Source organism: Lathyrus oleraceus, chromosome 4 (assembly GCF_024323335.1).
Source record: "Lathyrus oleraceus cultivar Zhongwan6 chromosome 4, CAAS_Psat_ZW6_1.0, whole genome shotgun sequence".
Taxonomy (NCBI): Eukaryota; Viridiplantae; Streptophyta; class Magnoliopsida; order Fabales; family Fabaceae; genus Lathyrus; species Lathyrus oleraceus.
This window is the reverse complement of record NC_066582.1, coordinates 353807980-353823624: the sequence shown is the minus strand read 5'-3', so window position 1 is coordinate 353823624 and position 15645 is coordinate 353807980. Positions and strand designations below refer to the sequence as shown.

General features: G+C 40.0%; 1 non-coding gene across 1 annotated transcript; it reads left to right on the top strand.

The window, feature by feature from the left end:
* The first annotated feature begins 14451 nt into the window (after positions 1–14451).
* Positions 14452–14558, top strand: LOC127077795 (small nucleolar RNA R71). Its single transcript, XR_007787568.1, has one exon. It is a non-coding gene; the product is annotated as a small nucleolar RNA R71 (small nucleolar RNA).
* The last annotated feature ends 1087 nt before the right edge of the window (positions 14559–15645 follow it).

Here is a 15645-nt window from a genome sequence, read left to right as displayed (position 1 = left end):
AGTCCCAATTTTTGGAAAAAGGGTTTTCACGTGAAAAGGAAAAGAGAAGCGGCTGAAAGAGAAAGGGCAAAGAGGCAGAGCAAGAGAAGAGGAAAAGCTTGAAGCTAACGGAATTTGCCGGATTAACTCAGGTAAGGGGGGTTTATCATCGGTTAACGGGTATTATGTGATGATATGTACTGGGTAGTAATAAACTATTGTTTTACCTCTGATTAGATTGATGTATGCTGAAAATGGTGAAATATTGGATGAACGAAATTGGGATTTTAATCGAAGGAATTCGTAGAAATTATATGTAGTGATGTTAGGATTTGTGAAATCGAATAGGGGATGATTCGGATTAGATGATATGAGTAATATTGTGTGAAATTTGGACTGTGGAAGGGTGAATTGGATAGATCTCGTAGCAGAGAAAGCCATTGCAGATCTGAGAGTTCTGGTTTCTGGTCATACGCGTATGGCACTAGGCAATACGCGTATGAGATGGCTGGTACGCGTATGGCACTAGGCAATACGCGTATGGATGAGGAAGATGATGTTTTGAACGTAAATTGGTCTCTGTTGGTACGCGTATGGGAATGTGATACGCGTAGCATACGCGTATGGGCGTGGGCAATACGCGTATGGATTTGGTCAAGCGTGGGCAATACGCGTATGGGCATAGGCAATACGCGTATGGGCAGAATTGAGATTTTCTGTGCTGTTGTTGTGCAGTTTTTGGCTGTTTAGGCTGAGTGATGTGACTTAGCTGATGCATGATGTAGTAGGGATCATTTCCCATTGTTTTGAGTAGCATAGGTATTAGTAGAGTGTGCTAATACTATGATTGATTATATGGCATGATATGATATGCTTTTGTGATAAATGTGTTGATGATATGTGATGGTATGCATTATGCTGTGAATGTATCAGTTATGTATGCATTGTGAATAGACTGTTTTATGGCTTAGAGTGTGAGCATATGTCTATTCTTGAGTTGTTGTTGATGCTGCATTGCTAGATGATTAGCGTGCATGGCATAGCCTGTGGGGCTGTAGCTAATTCCCATTGTGAGGAATTGGTGAGTGAATCGTTGTGAATTGTTGTTGATGTTTGCATGCTAGATGATTAGCTTGCATAGTCTAGCCTTTGGGGCTGTAGCTAATTCCCATGGTGAGGAATTAGTGAGTGAGTCATTAGATCTCAATGAGTGGGACTAGTGAGCTTAGTAGCCGTATCCGGAGGGATCGGTGAGCTTGAACTGTATGTTCAAGAATAGTCGATACCGCATGTGTGGAGTCTCATTGCATGAGTCATGTATGGCGTATAATATGAATGGATGTATTCCAATATTATACGTGTGTCGTGTTGCTATTAAGTATGAATATGAGTTGTATTGATGTTGAGTATGATGATTGAGTTGATATGCCGTTACTGAATGTATTAATCTGACTTGGGTGATGAAATGTGTTATTTACTTAGCATTACATGTTGTTCTATAATGCTTATTATATTGATTGAGGAACTCACCCTTACAACTGTTTTTCAGGTAACGAGCAGTGAGTTGAGTAGGAGCTAGTGCTTGGAGTCTAGTGTAGTCTCCTAGTGGGTCATGCTCTGATAGATGTAACATCGGGAGGGGATGTTTGACTATATTTTCTTTTAGTTGTTGATCAACTTTACATGTAATGTAATACATGATTTGAATGTCGATATTTTGTATCCGCTGCGAATTATGCAAAAGTATCTTATTTTGATTAAATACATGAGCATGACAGGATATTTTGACGAATGTTGTGTGACACCCTTCGGGGCATAATTACTCTGATTGATATGTTATTATTTTAAATTAAATATTTTGGGGTATTTAGAAGGGTGTTACATTAGTGGTATCAGAGCATAGTCGGTCGAGTCGAGTCGTAATTATTCTGTTTCCCCTGTACGGTATGGGTGTTGTATAACCCTATCAGTACTCATTGTTTTAGTTGTTTGGGTTTTCAGAATAGCGATGGCTGGAAGAGGTAGAGATGATGCTGCAATTGCTGAGGCTCTGGGTATGCTAGCTGGAGTACTTGGAGGAAATCCGAATGTTGTGGGAATGGGAGCTGCTCGTCAACTGAGTGAGTTCCAGAAGAACAATCCTCCAATGTTCAAGGGAGCATACGATCCAGATGGTGCTCAGAAGTGGTTGAAGGAAATCGAGAGAATCTTCAGAGTGACTGAGTGTGCCGATAACCAGAAGGTCAGGTTCGGTACGCATATGCTGTCAGAGGAAGCTGATGATTGGTGGGTTGCTACCCGCACTGAGTTGGAATCTGCTGGAAATGCTGAGATCACTTGGGCTGTGTTCAGAGAGAGATTTCTGAGGAAGTATTTTCCAGAGGATGTTAGAGGGAAGAAAGAGATAGAGTTCTTGGAATTGAAGCAGGGTAACAAGTCTGTTACTGAGTATGCTGCTAAGTTCACAGAGCTGTCAAAGTATTATACTCCCTACAGTGAGGCTACTGGGGAATTTTCCAAATGTGTGAAGTTTGAGAACGGGTTGCGTCCCGAGATCAAGCAGACGATTGGATATCAGCGGATCAGGGTGTTTTCTGATTTGGTTGACTGTTGCAGGATTTTCGAACAGGATTCCAAGGCTAGAGCAGAGAGCTATCAGCAAAGGGTTGATAGGAAAGGTAAGAATCAGATTGATCGTGGGAAACCGTATGCAGCTGGCAAAGGTTTCCAGAGGCAGAGTGGGATGAAGAGGCCTAGTGGGGGAGACTCTAGTGCTCCTGTTAAGTGTTACAGATGTGGTCGGGCTGGACATCGTGTTCATGAGTGTACCAGTGCTGAGATGAAGTGTTTCAAGTGTGGAAAAGGTGGTCATTTGGCTGCAGAGTGTCGGTTGAAGACTGTGACTTGTTTCAACTGTGGAGAAGTGGGTCATATCAGTCCACAGTGTCCTAAGCCGAAGAAAGAGAATCAGTCAGGAGGCAAGGTCTTTGCTTTATCAGGTTCCGAGACTTCTGCAGATGATCGTTTGATCCGAGGTACGTGTTATATTAATGGCTTTCCTCTTGTAGCTATTATTGACACAGGTGCGACTCATTCTTTTATATCCTTGGATTGTGCTGTGAAACTTAAGTTAGAGATATCTGAGATGTTGGGTAGTATGGTGATTGATACTCCTGCGAAGGGTTCAGTGACTACTACTTCAGTTTGTTTAAGTTGTCCTTTGAGTATTTTTGGTAGAGATTTTGGGATAGATCTTGTGTGTCTTCCACTAGTGCAGATTGATGTTATTCTGGGCATGAACTGGTTGGTGTTTAACCGAGTCTATATCAATTGTTTTGATAAGACTGTGATTTTTCCTGAGATTGAAGAAGGAAAGAGTTTGTTTCTATCAGCAAGGCAGGTGGATGAGGAAGTAGCTGATGGGGCGGAGTTGTTTATGCTGTTAGCGACTATGGAAGCTAAAGATAAACTGGTGATTGGTGATCTAGCTGTGGTGTGTGATTTTCCTGATGTGTTTCCGGAAGAAGTGAATGAATTACCGCCAGAGCGTGAAGTTGAGTTCTCGATTGATTTAGTACCTGGTACTAGACCGATATCGATGGCGCCGTACCGTATGTCTGCTGTTGAGTTAGCTGAATTGAAGAGTCAGCTGGAAGATCTGTTGGATAAGAAATTTATTCGTCCGAGTGTGTCACCGTGGGGTGCTCCAGTGTTATTGGTTAAGAAGAAAGAAGGTACTATGAGGTTGTGTGTGGACTACAGGCAACTGAATAAAGTGACGATCAAGAATCGGTATCCTTTACCGAGAATTGATGATTTGATGGATCAGTTGGTTGGTGCGAGTGTGTTCAGCAAGATAGATTTGAGATCTGGGTATCATCAGATACGTGTGAAAACTGAGGATATTCAGAAGACTGCTTTCAGAACAAGGTATGGACATTATGAATATTCTGTAATGCCTTTTGGTGTGACTAATGCGCCTGGAGTATTCATGGAGTATATGAATAGGATTTTCCATCCGTACCTAGATCAGTTTGTTGTGGTGTTTATTGATGACATTTTGGTGTATTCGAAATCTGAAGAAGAGCATGCTAAGCATTTGAGAGTAGTTTTAGAAGTTCTACGAGAAAAGAAGTTATTTGCTAAACTATCCAAATGTGAATTTCGGTTAGAAGAGGTTAGTTTTCTTGGTCATGTGATTTCGAGAGGTGGTGTTGCTGTTGATCCTTCTAAGATAGAAGCGGTATCTAAGTGGGAAGCTCCGAAGTCTGTTGCTGAGATTCGAAGTTTCCTTGGTTTGGCTGGTTATTATAGGAAGTTTATTGAGGGATTTTCTAAGTTGGCGTTACCATTGACGATGTTGACTAGAAAGGGGCAAGCGTTTGTTTGGGACTCGAAATGTGAAGAAGGTTTCCAAGAGTTAAAGAGAAGGTTGACTACTGCTCCTATTCTGATATTACCGAGTCCGTCAGAATCATTTGAAGTCTACTGTGATGCTTCATTGTTGGGTTTGGGTGGTGTGTTGATGCAGAATAAGCAGGTTATAGCTTATGCTTCGAGACAACTGAGGATTCATGAAAGGAACTATCCGACGCACGATTTAGAGTTGGCAGCCGTGGTATTTGTTCTGAAGTTGTGGAGGCATTATTTGTATGGATCAAGATTTGAGGTTTTCAGCGACCATAAAAGTTTGAAGTATTTGTTTGACCAGAAAGAGCTGAATATGAGACAGAGGAGATGGTTAGAATTTCTGAAGGATTATGATTTTGGTTTGAATTACCATCCGGGTAAAGCAAACGTAGTAGCTGATGCATTGAGTCGGAAGTCATTACATATGTCTATGTTAATGGTTAAAGAGTTGGATTTAATTGAGCAGTTTAGAGATTTGAGTTTGGTGTGTGAGAGTACTCACAATAGTGTTAAATTGGGAATGTTGAAGTTAACGAGTGGGATTCTGGATGAGATCAGAGAGGGTCAGAAATCCGATATGCTTTTGGTTGATAAGTTGACTTTAGTGAATCAAGGTCAAGGTGGTGAATTCAGAGTTGATGAGAATGGTATTTTGAAATTTGGTAGTCGGGTGTGTATTCCGGATGTTACTGAGCTTAAGAAGAGTATTCTTGAGGAAGGACATCGTAGTGGCTTGAGTATTCATCCTGGGGCTACGAAGATGTATCATGATTTGAAAAAGTTATTTTGGTGGCCAGGAATGAAAAGGGGAATTGCGAGTTTTGTTTATTCCTGTTTGACTTGTCAGAAGTCAAAGATTGAGCATCAGAAGCCGTCTGGGCTAATGCAACCGTTTTCTATTCCAGAGTGGAAGTGGGATAGTATCAGTATGGATTTTGTTTCTGGTTTGCCGAGGACGAGTAAGAATTTTGAGGCTATTTGGGTGATTGTTGATAGATTGACGAAGTCGGCTCATTTCATTCCGATCAGAATGGATTATCCGTTAGAGAGGCTAGCTGAGTTGTATATTGAGAAGATTGTAAGTTTGCATGGTATTCCGTCGAGTATTGTTTCGGACAGAGATCCTAGATTTACATCGAAATTTTGGGAAGGTTTGCAGAGAGCTTTGGGAACTAAGCTGAGATTGAGTTCTGCATATCATCCGCAGACTGATGGTCAGACTGAGAGGACGATTCAGTCATTAGAGGATCTTTTGAGAGCTTGTGTTTTGGAAAAGGGAGGTGCTTGGGATGGTTATTTGCCTTTGATTGAGTTTACCTACAACAATAGTTTTCATTCGAGCATTGGTATGGCACCGTTTGAAGCTTTGTATGGTAGGAGATGTCAGACACCTTTATGTTGGTATGAGTCCGGTGAGAGTGCTGTGGTTGGACCGGAGATTGTTCAACAAACTACAGAAAAGATTAAGATGATTCAGGAGAAGATGAGAACTGCTCAGAGTCGTCAGAAGAGTTATCATGATAAGAGGAGGAAGTCACTTGAGTTCCAAGAGGGAGATCATGTGTTTCTTCGTGTTACTCCGATAACTGGTGTTGGTCGAGCCTTGAAGTCGAAGAAGCTGACACCTCGATTTATTGGTCCTTATCAGATTTTGGAGAGGATAGGAGAGGTAGCCTATCGTATCGCTTTACCGCCGTCGCTTGCGAACTTGCATGATGTTTTTCATGTGTCTCAGTTGAGGAGATACATTCATGATCCGTCGCATGTAGTCCAAGTAGATGATGTACAGGTGAGAGATAACCTGACTGTTGAAACATCACCTATGAGGATCGAGGATCGAGAGTTGAAGCAGTTGCGGGGTAAAGAGATTGCCTTGGTGAAGGTAGCTTGGGGAGGACCAGCAGGTGGCAATGTGACTTGGGAACTTGAGAGTCAGATGAAGGAGTCTTATCCGGAGTTATTTTCTTGAGGTATGTTTTCGAGGACGAAAACTCTTTTAGTGGGGGAGAGTTGTAACACCCCGATAATAATATAATAATTATTTAAATTAAGTTAATAATATATTTATTAATTTAATTAGATAATTGGATTATTATTATTATTTTTGGAATAATAATTATTGGGATAATTATTTATTGGAATATATAAGTTGGAATAATAAAAAGTCCCAATTTTTGGAAAAAGGGTTTTCACGTGAAAAGGAAAAGAGAAGCGGCTGAAAGAGAAAGGGCAAAGAGGCAGAGCAAGAGAAGAGGAAAAGCTTGAAGCTAACGGAATTTGCCGGATTAACTCAGGTAAGGGGGGTTTATCATCGGTTAACGGGTATTATGTGATGATATGTACTGGGTAGTAATAAACTATTGTTTTACCTCTGATTAGATTGATGTATGCTGAAAATGGTGAAATATTGGATGAACGAAATTGGGATTTTAATCGAAGGAATTCGTAGAAATTATATGTAGTGATGTTAGGATTTGTGAAATCGAATAGGGGATGATTCGGATTAGATGATATGAGTAATATTGTGTGAAATTTGGACTGTGGAAGGGTGAATTGGATAGATCTCGTAGCAGAGAAAGCCATTGCAGATCTGAGAGTTCTGGTTTCTGGTCATACGCGTATGGCACTAGGCAATACGCGTATGAGATGGCTGGTACGCGTATGGCACTAGGCAATACGCGTATGGATGAGGAAGATGATGTTTTGAACGTAAATTGGTCTCTGTTGGTACGCGTATGGGAATGTGATACGCGTAGCATACGCGTATGGGCGTGGGCAATACGCGTATGGATTTGGTCAGGCGTGGGCAATACGCGTATGGGCATAGGCAATACGCGTATGGGCAGAATTGAGATTTTCTGTGCTGTTGTTGTGCAGTTTTTGGCTGTTTAGGCTGAGTGATGTGACTTAGCTGATGCATGATGTAGTAGGGATCATTTCCCATTGTTTTGAGTAGCATAGGTATTAGTAGAGTGTGCTAATACTATGATTGATTATATGGCATGATATGATATGCTTTTGTGATAAATGTGTTGATGATATGTGATGGTATGCATTATGTTGTGAATGTATCAGTTATGTATGCATTGTGAATAGACTGTTTTATGGCTTAGAGTGTGAGCATATGTCTATTCTTGAGTTGTTGTTGATGCTGCATTGCTAGATGATTAGCGTGCATGGCATAGCCTGTGGGGCTGTAGCTAATTCCCATTGTGAGGAATTGGTGAGTGAATCGTTGTGAATTGTTGTTGATGTTTGCATGCTAGATGATTAGCTTGCATAGTCTAGCCTTTGGGGCTGTAGCTAATTCCCATGGTGAGGAATTAGTGAGTGAGTCATTAGATCTCAATGAGTGGGACTAGTGAGCTTAGTAGCCGTATCCGGAGGGATCGGTGAGCTTGAACTGTATGTTCAAGAATAGTCGGTACCGCATGTGTGGAGTCTCATTGCATGAGTCATGTATGGCGTATAATATGAATGGATGTATTCCAATATTATACGTGTGTCGTGTTGCTATTAAGTATGAATATGAGTTGTATTGATGTTGAGTATGATGATTGAGTTGATATGCCGTTACTGAATGTATTAATCTGACTTGGGTGATGAAATGTGTTATTTACTTAGCATTACATGTTGTTCTATAATGCTTATTATATTGATTGAGGAACTCACCCTTACAACTGTTTTTCAGGTAACGAGCAGTGAGTTGAGTAGGAGCTAGTGCTTGGAGTCTAGTGTAGTCTCCTAGTGGGTCATGCTCTGATAGATGTAACATCGGGAGGGGATGTTTGACTATATTTTCTTTTAGTTGTTGATCAACTTTACATGTAATGTAATACATGATTTGAATGTCGATATTTTGTATCCGCTGCGAATTATGCAAAAGTATCTTATTTTGATTAAATACATGAGCATGACAGGATATTTTGACGAATGTTGTGTGACACCCTTCGGGGCATAATTACTCTGATTGATATGTTATTATTTTAAATTAAATATTTTGGGGTATTTAGAAGGGTGTTACACAAATCAGTTCAAAATCTTTGTACAACGGAGTTAGCACATTCAATTGATTTCTTGATAGATACGGTCTGCATCAAAATCAAACAGAGTTCAAGATTTTGCTACCAAGAAAGTGAGGAAATAGTTAACAACAAAATGAAAATTGAAACCCTAGAATTCCAATTTAGATTGAAAGAAATTGAGGAATTTGTAAATACTTACTTTCTTAGTTGCTCTATTTCCTCCATTTCAGAACAAACGAGAGTGAGAGTGAGAGAGAGAGAATGAGAGGGAGATTGTTTATGGAAAGAGTTTGAATAGATTGGTAGTTAGATAATGTGATTCGCATCATGTATATATATAGCTTTATAATTCTACATCGGTCTCTTTTTCTCTCTTTCCATTGAGATGATTACTATCATGTTGAAAGAAAATCATGTCAATAATAATTATTTTGGTAGCAAAATTTTGATCCCAATATTGGAGTTTTAATTATCTTTCTAAAAAAAATTGTTTTTCCTCTGCTTCTTTTTGGGTTAACTATTCTTTTATAAATATCTCAAATTTGTTTAATTTTTTTTACAAATTAAAGAAAAAACATACATACAAAACCTTTTACAAGAGTTAAAAATGGTAATAAAAACAGGCAAAAATAAAAAAATAAAAAATTTCCTAAAATATTTTAGGAAATTAAAAAAAATGAAACTTCAAATATTTACTTAACCAATAATTTATTTAATCATTTAGTTATTTATTTATGAAATTCACATTTCCATCATTTTAAAATTAATTTGATTTATTTATGTGGGATCTTGTTAAGGAGACCGTCAGTCGTATGAAAATTTCTTGAAGAAGATGCCTACTCCGGGGTAAGAAATAAGTCGGGAATTTCCATCCAAAAGAAAAAGAAGTACCTCGTCAGGCCAATCGATAAGAGTAGCCTCATGGTCCTAAGACGCAAAAGTTCGTCCCCAAGTTACGACACCCGAATAGTCGACCATTCGAGTAACCGCTTAATACATATTATTTGGCAAAGCAAGCTCACTGCCTTAATTTAGGAGTGAAAGAGCCCGAACAGCTTTTATTGCACCAAGAGCGGGAACTCAGACAGCGTATGAGTAGCTCGGATCTAGCTAGACTGCTCGCTAGGCCCCCTGCCTCTCTTTAAGCATCAAAATAGGAGATCTTTGGGTCTCGGCTATCACTTTACTTTCCTAAGTTTCAAAGGATTGAAGAAGCTGACTCTCGCAGCGGTTAGTGATTCAATCACACCGGAAAGGATAATTCTCAGAGCGTCAAGGCTTAGAGCTTTTTCTCAAGCTGCCTATTTTGTGCGTGGGTTAACTATTGATTCAATTGCGCAAAGAAGCCTAGTTATCCTAAGAGCTGATTCGGGAACTGCTTCAATTCCAAGAGGAGCGCTTACTCTTGCAGCAAAACGGATTTCTCCGTCTTTGTTTGCTAGCATAACTGATCCTATGTCTGACGTTCACAAATTTTAAGAAGTCAGAGATTGGCTACGAGGGTTAATACGTAAACTAGCCAATCGGTACCTATATCAAGCCCTCTCACGCCCCCTTTACCAGGGAATCTCGTGGGAACCGACTTGGAAGGCTCTGCCAACGGATCGTAAGCGACCTGGTCAGTCTCGCCGTGAAAGAGGCATATTTGCCAATTTTACATCACAGTGACTCTGGTTCGCTATGCTCCGTTTATCGATGTTAACCCTGCATTAGCATTAGGAATGACGCAGAAGCTTACATCGAAAGGATCAACAACCTTTTTTATGGTCATCCATTACCACCTCGTGATGAATGGGATGATTGGCTATCCAATATATCAGCCAATAGTTCTGTTACAATTCAAAAATGTATTCTGATGGAGTTTGACAGTACTGGTGACTTATTTTGCTATCCTGGCGGGTTGGTTCTCGCATTCAGTTGAGTCTGGTGCAGGCAAGAGGAGGGCGTTTGCCATAGGAAACTATGTCAATCAGAGGCTTCTCCGACCTCGCTTATGACAAGTTGTGGCACTCCAAATCTGGGAAAGATATTATTCTTGAACATCTTGATGACTACTCTTGTGTCGTTGGTGGGTGCGGCTATAGCTTCTATCCACTTGGACACATAGTCAACTGTTACCAAAATGTACTTGTTTCCCAATGAAGATGGAAAAGGTCCCATGAAATCTATACCCCAAACGTCAAATAGTTCTACTTCTTGGATGTTCTTCAAAGGCATTTCGTCACGTCTTGATATGTTCCCAGCGTGCTGGCACCGATCACATCAGACAATATAAGCATGGATATCACGCCATAATGTCGGCCAATAAAGACCAGCTTGAAGGATCTTAGCGTATGTCTTGGATGTGCTTGAATGTCCACCATAGGGTGAAGAATGACAATGCTCTATGATGTTTCTGACTTCTTCTTCCGGGACGCAACGTCAAAATATGTTATCAGTTCCTCTTTTGAAAGGAGTGGTTCGTCCCAATAGAAGTGTCTTATATCTTTAAAGAACTTCTTCTTCTGTTGATAGTTGAGGTCAGGTGGTATGATATCAGCGGCTAAATAGTTCACAAAATCAACGTACCATGGTACTCTGCTAATTTCTGAAATCTTCCCAAGGTTATCTCTATCAGGTTCAAGGGGAGTGGTATCTATCTTAGCTACTAGTCTGTCATAGGTGAAGTCATCATTTATAGGCACATGATCTGGCTTTAAATGCTCTAATCTGGAAAGATGGTCAGCAACTACGTTTTTTGTTCCTTTTTTGTCTCTAATGTCTAAGTTGAATTCTTGTAGCAAAAGGATCCACCTGAGTAATCTAGATTTTGCATCCTTTTTGCTCAGAAGGTAATAAATAGCTGCATGGTCTGTATAGACTATAATCTTAGATCCTACAAGATAAGACCTAAATTTATCGATTGCGAAAACTACAGCTAGGAGTTCCTTCTCTGTTGTTGTATAATTTAATTGAGCGGCGTCTAGGGTTCTACTAGCGTAATATATTACGTGTAGTTTCTTATCTTTTCTTTGCCCTAAAACAGCTCCTATAGCGAAATCGCTAGCATCACACATTATTTCGAAGGGTTTAGTCTAATCTGGGGTTTGTAGAATGGGTGCTGAAATTAATGCTTGTTTCAACTGGTTAAAGGCTTTAATGCATTTCTCATCGAAAATAAATTCGATGTCTTTCATCAAAAGGCCGGTCAGGGGTTTTGTTATTTTAGAGAAGTCTTTTATGAAGCGTCGGTAGAAACCGGCGTGTCCAAGGAAACTACGGATTTCTCTAACTGTCTTAGAAGGGTTAAGATTTTCTATAACTTCTATTTTTTCTTTATCGACCTCAATGGCTCTTTCATATATTATATGTCCTAACACTATGCCTTCTTTAACCATAAAGTGGTACTTCTCCCAGTTTAACACAAGGTTAACTTCTACGCATCTCTCTAGGATTTTCTCAAGATTAATAAGGCAGTCTTCAAAGTCTAATCCATACACCGAGAAGTCGTCCATGAATACTTCCATGATTCTGTTGAGATAATCTGCGAAGATTAACATCATACAACATTGGAAAGTAGCTGGCGTATTACAGAGTCCAAACGGCATTCGTCTGTAAGCAAACAATCCGTACGGACAGGTAAAGGTTGTTTTCTCTTGATCCTCAGGGTGAATGGGTATTTGGAAAAATCCAGAATATCCATCAAGATAACAAAAGTAAGAGTGCCTGACAAGACGCTCCAGCATTTGATCTATGAATGGAAGGGGGAAATGGTCTTTCCTAGTTTCCTTATTGAGCTTCCTATAATCTATGCACATACACCATCCGCCTTCTACGCGTTTAACAACATGCTCTCCCTTTTCGTTCAGCACAACTGTGATGCCTCCCTTCTTGGGTACCACATGTACAAGACTTACCCACTTACTATCAGAAATCTGATAGATTATACCAGCTTCCAGTAGTTTAAGGACTTCCTTCTTCACCACCTCGCTCATCACAGGGTTAATTCATCTCTGATGTTCTCTTGAAGGTTTTGAATCCTCCTCTAGTGAGATCCTATGCATACACACGAATGGGCTAATACCTTTTAAATCAGAGATATTGTACCCTAAGGCAGAGGGGTATCTTCTTAAAACGTTCAAGAGTCGATTCGTCTCGTCTTGGTTTAAGGTGGCACTAACTATTACTGGGCGGTTCATTTCTTCATCCAAAAACTCATATCTTAGGTTCTTGGGTAGTTCCTTAAGTTCTTGGGTTGGTTTTTGAGAATTAGGCGAAGGGTCTTCAGTAAGATCCAAACATTCGTGAGGTTCTGCTTCCTCTTACTCATCATCCTTTTCGGGTTTGAAAATGGTTCGATCTTAGGTTCTCCCTGATCAAATTCTCTTATGCACTCATCTATGATATCGATCGCATAACATGCGTCTCCTAGAATTTGTGCCATCAGGAATTTTGAAAGAATGAACTCGATCTTTTCATCCCCTACTTCGAAGGTTAATTTCCCTCTTTTGACATCTATTATAGCTCCGGCTGTTGATAAGAATGGTCTACCTAAAAGGATAGGGATATCTTCGTCTTCTTTTATATCCATGACCATAAAGTCTGTTGGGATATAAAGTTGACCGATCCTAACTGGGATGTCTTTTAAAATGCCTACAGGATACTTAACCGACCTATCGGCTAATTGAAGGAACATCTTAATTGGTTGCAATTCTCCTAAGTTTAACCTCTTACATACAGCTAAGGGCATTAAACTTACACTAGCGCCTAAGTCTAGGAAAGCTTTGCCGATCACATGATTTCCTAAAATGCAAGGTATAGAAAAACTACCAGGGTCTTTCTCCTTCTTAGCAAGTTTATCCTCAGAAATAAAGTTGCATTCCAAGGGTTTTGGATCGTCGAGCCTACGCTTGTTAGTTAAGATGTATTTGAGAAATTTGGTGTAAGACGAAATTTGGGTGATAACTTTGGTGAAAGGAATCTCTACATGAAGCTTTTCTATCACTTTTATAAATTTTGGGTATTGGTTATTGACTTTGGTTTGTTTAAGTCTTTGTGGATATGGGATTGGTGGTTTGTACGGGGGTGGTGGTTTGTAAGTTTTATCCTTGGCTTCACCTTCTTGGTTGGTTTGTTTCTCAGGTTCCTCTAGTTCCTCTTCTTGGTTGGTAGGCATATTTTCTTTAGAAGTTTTGGACTCGCTCATTGCTGGGTTCTGAGGCCCTTCGTAAGCGATCCCACTTCGTAACGAGATAGCGTTAGCTTGCCCTCGAGGGTTTGGTTGAGGTTGCCCAGGAAATTGGCCTCCAGGTGTAGTTTGTGGGGCTTAGTTTTGTGCTACCTGTGAGATCTGGGTTTCAAGCTTCTTGTTGTGAGTGATTATCTGATCAACCTTGGTTCCTAATTGCATTATAACTTCGTTTACGTGAATGTTTTGGTTTAGGAATTCTTTATTTTGCTGAGTCTGGCCCGATATAAAGCTTTCCATGATCTTCTCAAGGTTAGACTTCTGGGACACAACTTGCATAGGTTGATTTGGTTTTTGGGCTTGATAACCTTGCGATCTCTGAGGTGCATTATTTTGGATAGGTTCTGGTTTTTATAGGAGAAACTCGGATGATTCTTCCATCCAGGGTTGTAAGTGTTTGAAAATGGGTTACCTTGGGCGTAATTCACTTGGTCGGTATTTAGTTCGTTCAAAAGGTTACACTCCGCTGATTCGTGTCCTTTAGATCCACAGAGTTCACACTCTGTATGGACTACTGCTATGGTGTTAGTGTTGGTAGACATATGTTCGATCCTAAGGGCTAAAGTGTCCATTTTTGCCTGCATCATGTCTAGAGAGCTCACCTCATGTATTCCACCTTGGGTCTCCTTTTTCTCTATTGATGCTCGTTCAGTTCCCCATTAATAATGGTTTTGGGCCATATGCTCTATTAGGTCACAAGCTTCTGGATAAGGTTTGTTCATCAGCACGCCACCTGCGGCAGCATCGATGCTCATCTTGGTGTTATAATGGAGTCAATTGTAGAAGGTATGAACGATCAGCCATTGTTCTAGGCCATGGTGTGGGCAGACTCTTAATAGCTCTTTATATCTCTCCCAAGCTTTAAAAAGCGATTCTCCTTGGTTTTGAGAAAATCTAGTTATTTGGTTTCGAAGAACACCAGTCTTACTAGGGGGGGAAATATCTAGCAAGGAATACTCTCCAAAGGTTTTCCCAGGTAGTTATTGAATTAGCTGGATGTGAATCTAGCCATGAACGTGCTCTATCCCTGAGGGAGAAAGGAAATAATCTTAAACGGATTACATCGGGTGAAGCGCCGTTAGATTTAAAGGTGTCGGCTAGTTGGATAAAAACTTTTAAATGTTGATTCAGGTTCTCAGTAGCGAGACCCGCGTATTGGTTTTGTTGCACTAATTGCGACAAAGACGGTTTTAGTTCGAAATTGTTAGCAGGTATAAGGGGGTTTACTATACTCGAACTAGGTTCCTCATCAGAGGGTTGGGCAAATTCCTTAAGAGGTCGCCTATCGCGATTCTCGGCCATAGCTTTCTTAATTCGGATGAGTAAGAGGCGTGTATGAGTATAACGTTCGGGTTCCGCTAAAGGATCTACTAAATTTCTGGTACTACGGGTTTTTCGCATTTACTGGCTAATAATGCCTTAGTCAATACGGTGTAATAACAGGGTACGAAATTTGACGAAGTTGGTCCCCGGCAACGGCGCCAAAAACTTGATCGCTTGTTATTCGCAAGTGCACGAATCACGTCAAAGTAATATAAAAGAATATCAATCCCACAAAGACCAATCGTCAATCTATCGATTACTATTGTTACGGTGTTTATCTAAGGCGGTATAAAAGAGATATTGGGTTTGCGAAATAACGGTAAATGATAAATGCAGGTAAAGACAGGTTGAATGTAATTCACGCCAGTTAAGTGATGTTTGGATTGTCTAAATAAAACTACTTATGAGGCAATATTTTCTACTCTTGAAAAGAATCCATTTAACAGGAACTGTCGCTTTCGCGTATTCAGAACCGAGATTACCCTTAAATTAAGGCCTTTTATTGTCACTTATAAAAGGTGCGCAGAACGCTAAAGTAGTAAACCTATTTTTAAGAAATGAGACTCGTAAACTTAGTTGAAAAGTGATTTTGATTTGGAAAGTTTACCCAAGGAGTTTCCTGATTTTAATTCTATTAACGCATCCGAAAACAGTTTCAAAAATAGTTTTTCCTTAAAGTGA